The 8,138-nt window shown below is 42.9% G+C and overlaps 1 pseudogene; it reads left to right on the plus strand.

The window, feature by feature from the left end:
* The first annotated feature begins 413 nt into the window (after positions 1 to 413).
* On the plus strand, positions 414 to 5,075 carry LOC121436685 (annotated as a pseudogene).
* The last annotated feature ends 3,063 nt before the right edge of the window (positions 5,076 to 8,138 follow it).

An 8,138-nucleotide genomic window follows, 5' to 3' on the forward strand; every position in this document is an offset into this window, starting at 1 on the left:
GGATGAAATAATACCACACATAGTAAGAGAGATCCTTATCCATTTCTCATTGTCATAAAACAAAATAATACCACTCATGATCATTACCAAGTTGTCATCAGGTATCTTGACTCTATAAGCCTAGTGTCATTCCCAAAGAGAAAAACTGGTCCTCATAGTCCCTGAGACTCAGTTTCTACATCTTTAAAGAGATGGCGACAGTATTATCCTTTAGAGATAATACTGTCCATCACACATGTACAAAGGGCTAGAATCCGTCCATTTAATCCCCAGCCTGCTAAAGAGGTGCACAAGGAATGCAAGAGTCCCTTAAGCAAGCAGGGCAAAATGCGGTTTTCCAAAAGCCCAGAGCACTTGGGAGATGGGGCGCCAAACATAACCTGAATCCGTGTGTTCAAGTGTCTTGAATGCTCATGGGGAAAATTTTGGAGTCCCTTGTTAGGTAGGAGATTTCCTCTGAGAGTGTTTATGCAATGATGGCAGAGTTAGCTTCAGAGAAACTGCCCTGGGAAATTACTGGTTAGAAAGCCTTACAGAGATCATGGTACTAGGGAGACAGCGGGTGGACTCACACATTCTCTCCAGGGAAAATCTACTCTCTGCTGTGACTAAAACAACAAGGAAGAGAATGGGGAGGGCGAGAGGAGGACAAGAGGAAGGAGGAGGGGCAGAGGGAGACAGAGTTAAATCAGACCAATGATATACAGCGGTCTCTGCAAATAGAAGGATTTCTGAGCTGTATGGATTGCAGGCCAAGGGTAAAGGTCTGCTCTTGGAAAAGATTCCTTAAGACACTAGCAGCATGGCCAGTTAGCAATCGAAAAATAGTGTCTTCCGGACCCAAGGGTCTGGAAGGTTCTATAATAAAATTTGGGGGAGGTGAACACAGGCTGTTTGCACTGGATGTGACTTGAGTGTGCACAAGCAGAGGAGCAGGCCACAAAGAAGCTGGCCGTGGTGGCCTGGGCTAGGAGGCTAGTCCATAAAGAGCTTTCAGCTACTTCTTGGTTGGTTTCTTCTATAACCAGAATGTGATGTGACCTCAATCCATAACGTTCAGCAAGAAAGAAATATAGATCGGCTAATTTTCTTCCATTTCTTTGCTTTGATGACACAGCTTGAAACTGCGTGTTAAAACGATCTTTTTAAAAATATTTTCCCAGTATCTAATAACAACATTGTAACTTAATTGAGCTAGGTCGCCCCAGTCTTCTCTTCTTTTTTTTTTTTATTGAATTAAAAATTTCCACCTCCTCCCCTCCTCTCATTTCCCTCCTCCTCTCCCCACTCCCCCTCTCCTTCCCTCTCCAGTCCTAAGAGCAGTCAGGGTTCCCTGCCCTGTGGGAAGTTCAGGGTCCTCCCCCCTCCATCCAGGTCTAAGAAGGTGAGCATCCAAACAGACTAGACTCCCACAAAGTCAGTACATGCAGTAGGATCAAATCCCAGTGCCACTGTCCTTGGCTTCTCATCAGCCCTCCTTGTCAACCACATTCAGAGAGTCCGGTTTTATCCCATGCTCCATCAGTCCCAGTCCAGCTGGCCTTGGTAAGCTCCCAATAGATCAGCCCCACTGTCTCAGTGGGTGGATGCACCCCTCGCGGTCCTGACTTCCTTGCTCATGTTCCCCCTCCTTCTGCTCCTCATTTGGACCTTAGCAGCTCAGTCCAGTGCTCCAGTGTGGGTCTCTATCTCTATCTCCATCCATCGCCTGATGAAGGTTCTATGGTGATATGCAAAATATTCATCAGTATGGCTATAGGATAGGGCCATTTCAGGCTCCCTCTCCTCAGCTGCCCAAGGATCTAGCTGGGGACATCTCCATGGACACCTGGGAACACCTCTAGAGCCAAGTCTCTTGCCAACCCTAAAATGGCTCCCTTAATTAAGATATATACTTCTCTACTCCCATATCCACTCCTCCTCCATCCCAACCATCCCATTCCCCCAAGCTCTCCCCATCCTCCCCTTCTCACTTTTTTCTCCCCATTTCCCCTTACCCCCACCCTATCCCCACCCCCAAGTCTAGCCATAAATAAAGGACATTTAGCCTATAATACGAGATCCTAGAGAAGCTAAATAAGAAGGTGAACCCAAAGAAAAATATAAAGTTATCCTCCTGATATTGGAAGGAGACAAGATTGCCAGGCAAAAATCGTCTTCTCTTCTCAAGAGGTAACTGAAGCTTGAGAAGGGCAATGGCACATGGGCATCTCCCCCTGTGTTTTCCCCTGAGATCCAACCCCGTCTGAGAACAGGTAGCGGGTGGAAGCATTCGGGAAGCAGAGGCAGATAGGAGTTCGAGGCAAGCCTGGAGCACCTAATGGGGATCTGTCTCAAAACAATCAGCCAGGCATAGTGGTGCATGCCTTTCATTCCAGTCTTCAGGAGGCAGAGGCAGGTGAAGTTCTGTGAGTCTGAGGCCAGCCTGGTCTACAGAAGGAGTTCCAGGACCGCACTGCAGCAGAATGAAACCCTGATACATAATGAAACAAACGTTCTGTCTGGCAGAGGACGTGACTTCAGGGTGCTGATCTAACACCTGAGAGGCTTTCCAGCATCTCCAATAGCCAAATACACTTTGTAGCATCTTCCATTTTTCATTTTGGTTCTATGGATTGATTCATGCATGCTAGACAAGTACAGACTGCATCATCATTTCCTGTTGGTCTTTTTAATTCATTTTTTAACAAAACTGATGAAGTAGCAAGTTTCCTTATGACATTTATATGAATACTTTTGTTTTTGTTGATCTTTGTTTCCCACGCACTCACACACATCCCCGACCCTGCTCTCTTCCTATTCCTGTTCCCAGACCCCACTTCTGCTTTTCCGTTGCAGGTGAACTTGGGCCTTCTTTCCTCTCCTCCTCAATTCTCCCTAGGCCCCCCCTTCTCTTTCCACCATCCCCTTTCTTTTTCCATGACAGACAGGCACGCACACACACATAAAAATTACAATCCAAGTTCTACATATTAGAGAAAATAGGGTTTTGTCCTTAATCTTCTTTGGGATTGGAGGTGGCACACAGAGTTTCTCTATGTAGCCCTGGCTGGCCTGGAACTCACTACGTAGGTCAGACTGTCCTTGAACTCACAGACATTCTCCTGCCTTCACTTCCAGACTGCTGAGATGAAATATGTGTGCCACTATGTCCAGCCCAGATGTAATAATTTCCAGCTCCATTCACTTTACTGAAAAGCATCATAATTTTATTTTTATTTATAACTGTATAAAATTCTGCTGTGTATACATATCAACTTACATGTGATTTTTTTCCTCATAATCCACTTTTTGTTTCTTTGTCTTTAAACCATGTGAAGGGGGTCTATGCGTGGATTTGTGCACATGTTCCTATAGGTATCTGTGGTGGCCGGAGGACTTAGATCCTGGACCTGGACTGTGGGCCATTCACGCAGTGTGCGTGTGTGGAACCGAACTCTGATCTTCTGGGAGAGCAGTATGTGCTCTTAAATTCTAAACCATCTCTCCAGGCTCCCTTTTCTGTTTCCTGAAGCTGTCCGTGTTGATAATATCATAGAAAACACTGAGAACAGCATGCCTTAGTTCCCAGCATGGCATCTATGTATCATATTTAATAAGTGTCATTCGATGCCTTTTAATTCAATGTCAGGAACAAATCGTTGAAGACTAGTAACACTGAGAGCGGCAAAATTCACATACATTTCAAATGAACATAGAAAACTATGTGTTCAATCGGATCATAAAATCTATACATTTTTCCTATTCATTTAAATGCTGTCAAACTTTATGAGCAGAATGTCTTTGTTACAAATTACAAAAGACTTCTCCGCCCAGCTTAGTCTGAAGTACAAGCTACCTTTACCTGAACAAGGCCTGCACATGAAGAAGATCATAGCAGATTTAAATAGAGCATTAGGTTCCATTAAGAAAACAGATCTAAGTCCTGTGCTCCCTTCGGCACCACATATACTAAAACTGAAGCAACACTGAGAAGATTAGCATGGCCGCCATGCATAGACACTATGCAAATTTGCTATGCATTCCGTTTTAAAAAAAAAATTTTGGAGCAAATTTTCACTGTGTACCCTTCACTCTCTTGGAATTCACTGTGTAGAAGCAGGCTGGCCTTGAACTCACAGAGATTCGCATGAAGTCCTTCTGGATTAGCTTGTGAAATACAGGGTGAATCCTGACCCTATTATGAGAATGACTAGGAAACTATATGAAAAACAAAAAGTTGTTGAAATTCAAGGAACGAGGAATAGAATCCCACTTTTCTCATCCTCTACCAACTTTCCTCTTTCGCAGAAAATACGAGACAGAACTGAAGTAAGAACCCTGTCAGGTCCAGTGACGGTGATGAAGACTCTAATAGAGCCCAAGCCTGTGAAGGGAGACCCACCTCAGGGCTGAGCAAAGATGGTGGTGACATTCAAGCAGGGAAGGTCACAGCCAAAGCTGGCCTCAGGCTGAAGTAAGTGAGACTGAATGGACACATGGATGTTCAGAATGGGGACCTCGGCAGACATTACCTAAAGAATCTACCAGAGGGTCCCAAAGAACTGCCAGGAAAGGGGCAGAAACCTCTCAGCACTTTCCTGTAGATGGTGCCGTGATTTCAGAGAGAACTCCCATGGCTGAAACTCTACTGCCTTCTAGTAACAGGGTCTCAGTTGTGTGTGTGTGGTGGTGGGGGGGGGGGGACAGGAAATTTCAAGCAAGCGGTTGCAATGCTGTCCGTCCCTGAATTCTCATACACACCCAGAAGGAAGACAAAGGAACCATTGAGGAGAGCTGAAGGAGGAGAAAACAAGACAAAGGAAAGAAGTGCAGAAGTGGATATTCTGCTCCCCTGTGAAGCATCTATGCCACCAGGGATTCATGCTCGCTGACTGCAGACCTACCACCTACCAAAGGGGCTGCAAAACAGCCGCTCTAACTTCAGCCGCAGATGTCAGCAAGGTGGGGAAATCATTCTCATCTAAACATGTCCCTAAGTATTTCCTCCCTTGGCGGCTGTCAGGTCAGAAAGGACAGAGAAGGGATGTTCCATTGTCCGGTGGATAAAACTGTTGTTGTTTGTTTGTTCTTAAAGAAGTGGGGTTTTTTGTTTGTTTGTTTGTTTCATTTTAAGCCTATCAAGCTGTGGAAAGTAACCAAGGAAATCCCTTCTCTAATTTTCTTCAAGATGCTAAAATATCTGGCTAGAAAAATTATTTCGGCACATTCAACTTGACCTGCTCTTTTTAGTAACTGTGTAGGAAAACATATGTGTTCCCTTACTGGCTGAAGAACTGAAATTGTGGTTTTACCTGGATAAAGTTAGTGTGGCATTGAAAAGCAAACGGGATGCCTCGGTGGACTTCATTTCAACAGTTTGTCCTTTGGAGAGCACGTTGTGACTCGTGAGCGACCGTCTCTAGCTCTGGAGCTTCTCTGGAGGTTTTATACATTGCTCCGTGTACTTGCAAAATAAGGCAAAACATGGTGACGTAATGCAAAGCTGCACATCCAAGACTTGGAATTCTTACAGAAAAGATTGATGGCGTATTCTCTGCTGAGGAAAGATGTTACAGATGTGAATGAAGTGCAGTCGGTCACGTGGTTACGTTTCCTGGACCACAGCTGCTCTGTTGTTCATGGAAGGAACAGCTGTACGCGCTTCTGTTACCCGTGACAACGGCGGTATTGCTGCTGTAGCCCTGGCATACTATGTCCTAAAATGGTTCTCATATAATGAAGTCCTACTTCATGAAGACCCACTTAAGTACACTAGATTTTTAGCAGGGATCTCTAAAACATAGACCTGTCTTAGAGAATTATAGCTGGCTGTCCAGATTTGAGAGCACTATTAACCAGCTTTAAGATTGTCTTTGGAATTTTATATTTTTATTTACAGTAAGGGATTTATACCCTTTCAATAATCTTATTATCAAAATGTTTTGATAAATAAGTGTGAGGTGAGCTTGTTTAGAAGTTAGAAACTAAACACGGGTCCTCTGTTCCACTTGGACTCCTTATTGCATCATCTCCTAGCAATATAAATATCCCTCAATATATGTATTAATTTTTTGTTTTGGGTTGGGAAGTTGTGTTGAGATTTTTGTTTGTTTTAACCATATGCTTTCTGATGTGATTTGATTTTAAAAATAACAAATATTTGCTTTTGAATCACACACACACACAAAATCCTGTCTTTTAATTAAGGACAACGACGATAGCTGTCACCTGGTGGTCAAAATAAAAATTGCAGTTCTGAAAGGCTCAGATCCTGAAATGGGGAAAAGGAGGGGCTTAGACTTCTGACTGAAGCCAGATCTTTCTAGAATTTACAATCCACTGCTAGCGGTGCTCTAAACACAAGATTTTCTACAGCCTCTAAGCCCCAAACTAGATTTTTGCTTTTTATCTGAACCGAAGAGAAAACTGCACGATTCTGTTAGAAGAAGTTTGAGACAGACAATACACCCAAAGATAAACCACCAAAATAATGGTTTTAATCTAAATATTCTTTGTTCAACAAGTCAATATATTATGTACACACTTCCAAAATATAATAAATGTCCAAAACTTTTGTCAGTTGGGCTACGTTTTTATTTTTACATTTTAAAATCATTTTTACATTTATTATTTATTTATTCTCTCTCTCTCTCTCTCTCTCTCTCTCTGTGTGTGTGTGTGTGTGTGTGTGTGTGTGTGTGTGTGTGTGTGTGTGTGTGTGATGTGATTGTACCTCACTGTACGAGTGTAGAGGTCAGAGAACACCTTGCATGAGTCCCTTCTCTCCTTTCATCCTGTGGGCTGTGCAGGAGGCAAGGAGGTCTTTGTGCTCACAGATAAACACTAAAGGAATCTGAAATGCTAAACACATAGGGTTGTTCCTTCAAAGGAAGGTGTGCACAACCTGCTATCTGCCCAGGACCTGGGAGCTAGGAGAAGCTATGCCCAGCCACTGAAGCTGGAATCAGTCAAGGTTTTCCTTTGGGCCCTGGGTTCTGGCATGGGATGGTCCCCAGGGAATGCTCAAGTTCTGATACTATGGTCAGTTTTATTCGTTTCTTATTTATAACTCTAAATACCTTAGAAATGGCTATTTTACTCACTTCCAGGAGCACCCTTCAGTGGAAGTAAATGCATTCACATTGTCCCGGAGAGGTATATCAGTGGGGAGGACAGAGCCCTGCATTCAATCCTCACTGTCTATATACAAATAAGCACATTCACAGTGCTGTGAAATTGTCATCACCATTCTTCTCCAGTGCTTATCCTGCATCTCTGGAAGTCTAGATTCATTAAGATCATTTCCTGTTTTCCCTCCCACAGACCCTGAGATCCACCATTCTACTTTCCATTTCATACGAGTTTGGCTGCTGAGTACATTACAGAAGTGGAATCACCGCGTGTTTGTCCTTTGCTGTCTTTCTGCTTTTGCCTAGCAAGTTTTCAAACAGCTTACCCGTGGGTTATAACATTTAGCAGACATTCTTCAATTTTGAAGTCCCAATAACAGTCCACACTGTGGATATTCTGCTTGTCTGTCCACTTACATGGTTATTTCTGTCATTTGGCTATTATAGATAATGCTACTATGACCAAAGATGGGAAACTACCCCACTTGGATCTCTGCTCTTCTTTCTTTTCAGTATATATGTCTAGAAGGTGAATTATTGGATTATGTGTTAGCTCTATGTCTAATTTTTCAAGAGCTGCTATACTGTTTTCCGTGGCTCCATAGTGAGTTCAAGATCAGTTTGGTCTACACGAGATACTGTGAGAAAGTAATAATTTTAAATAAAATATAAAAAAATAGTTAAGTAAGTACTGTGAATGGCAGGAAAATAGTCAAAAGTTAGGGAACAATAGAATATTTGCAAACTATATTGAGTTTCCATTTGTAGTATGTTAGGCAAACTGGCTTACTAAGAGATAGGTGAACTAAAGCAATATTTGGACCTGGGCAAGGAGATGCATATTTGTTATTCAAGATGCGGAGGCAGGAGGGTTCTGATTTCAAGGCCATCTTCAAGAGCATAGCTATCCCGGATTACAAGAGATCTTGTATTTAAAACAGAAAGTCCTATTTTGACCTATAAAGCACTAGTTATTTAATGTCAATGAAAATCTGAGCTATAATGGTAAGTGAAATAGGCAGAATG

This window comes from Microtus oregoni, unplaced genomic scaffold (genome assembly GCF_018167655.1).
Source record: "Microtus oregoni isolate MIOR12 unplaced genomic scaffold, Mior012 000050F_002, whole genome shotgun sequence".
Taxonomy (NCBI): domain Eukaryota; kingdom Metazoa; phylum Chordata; class Mammalia; order Rodentia; family Cricetidae; genus Microtus; species Microtus oregoni.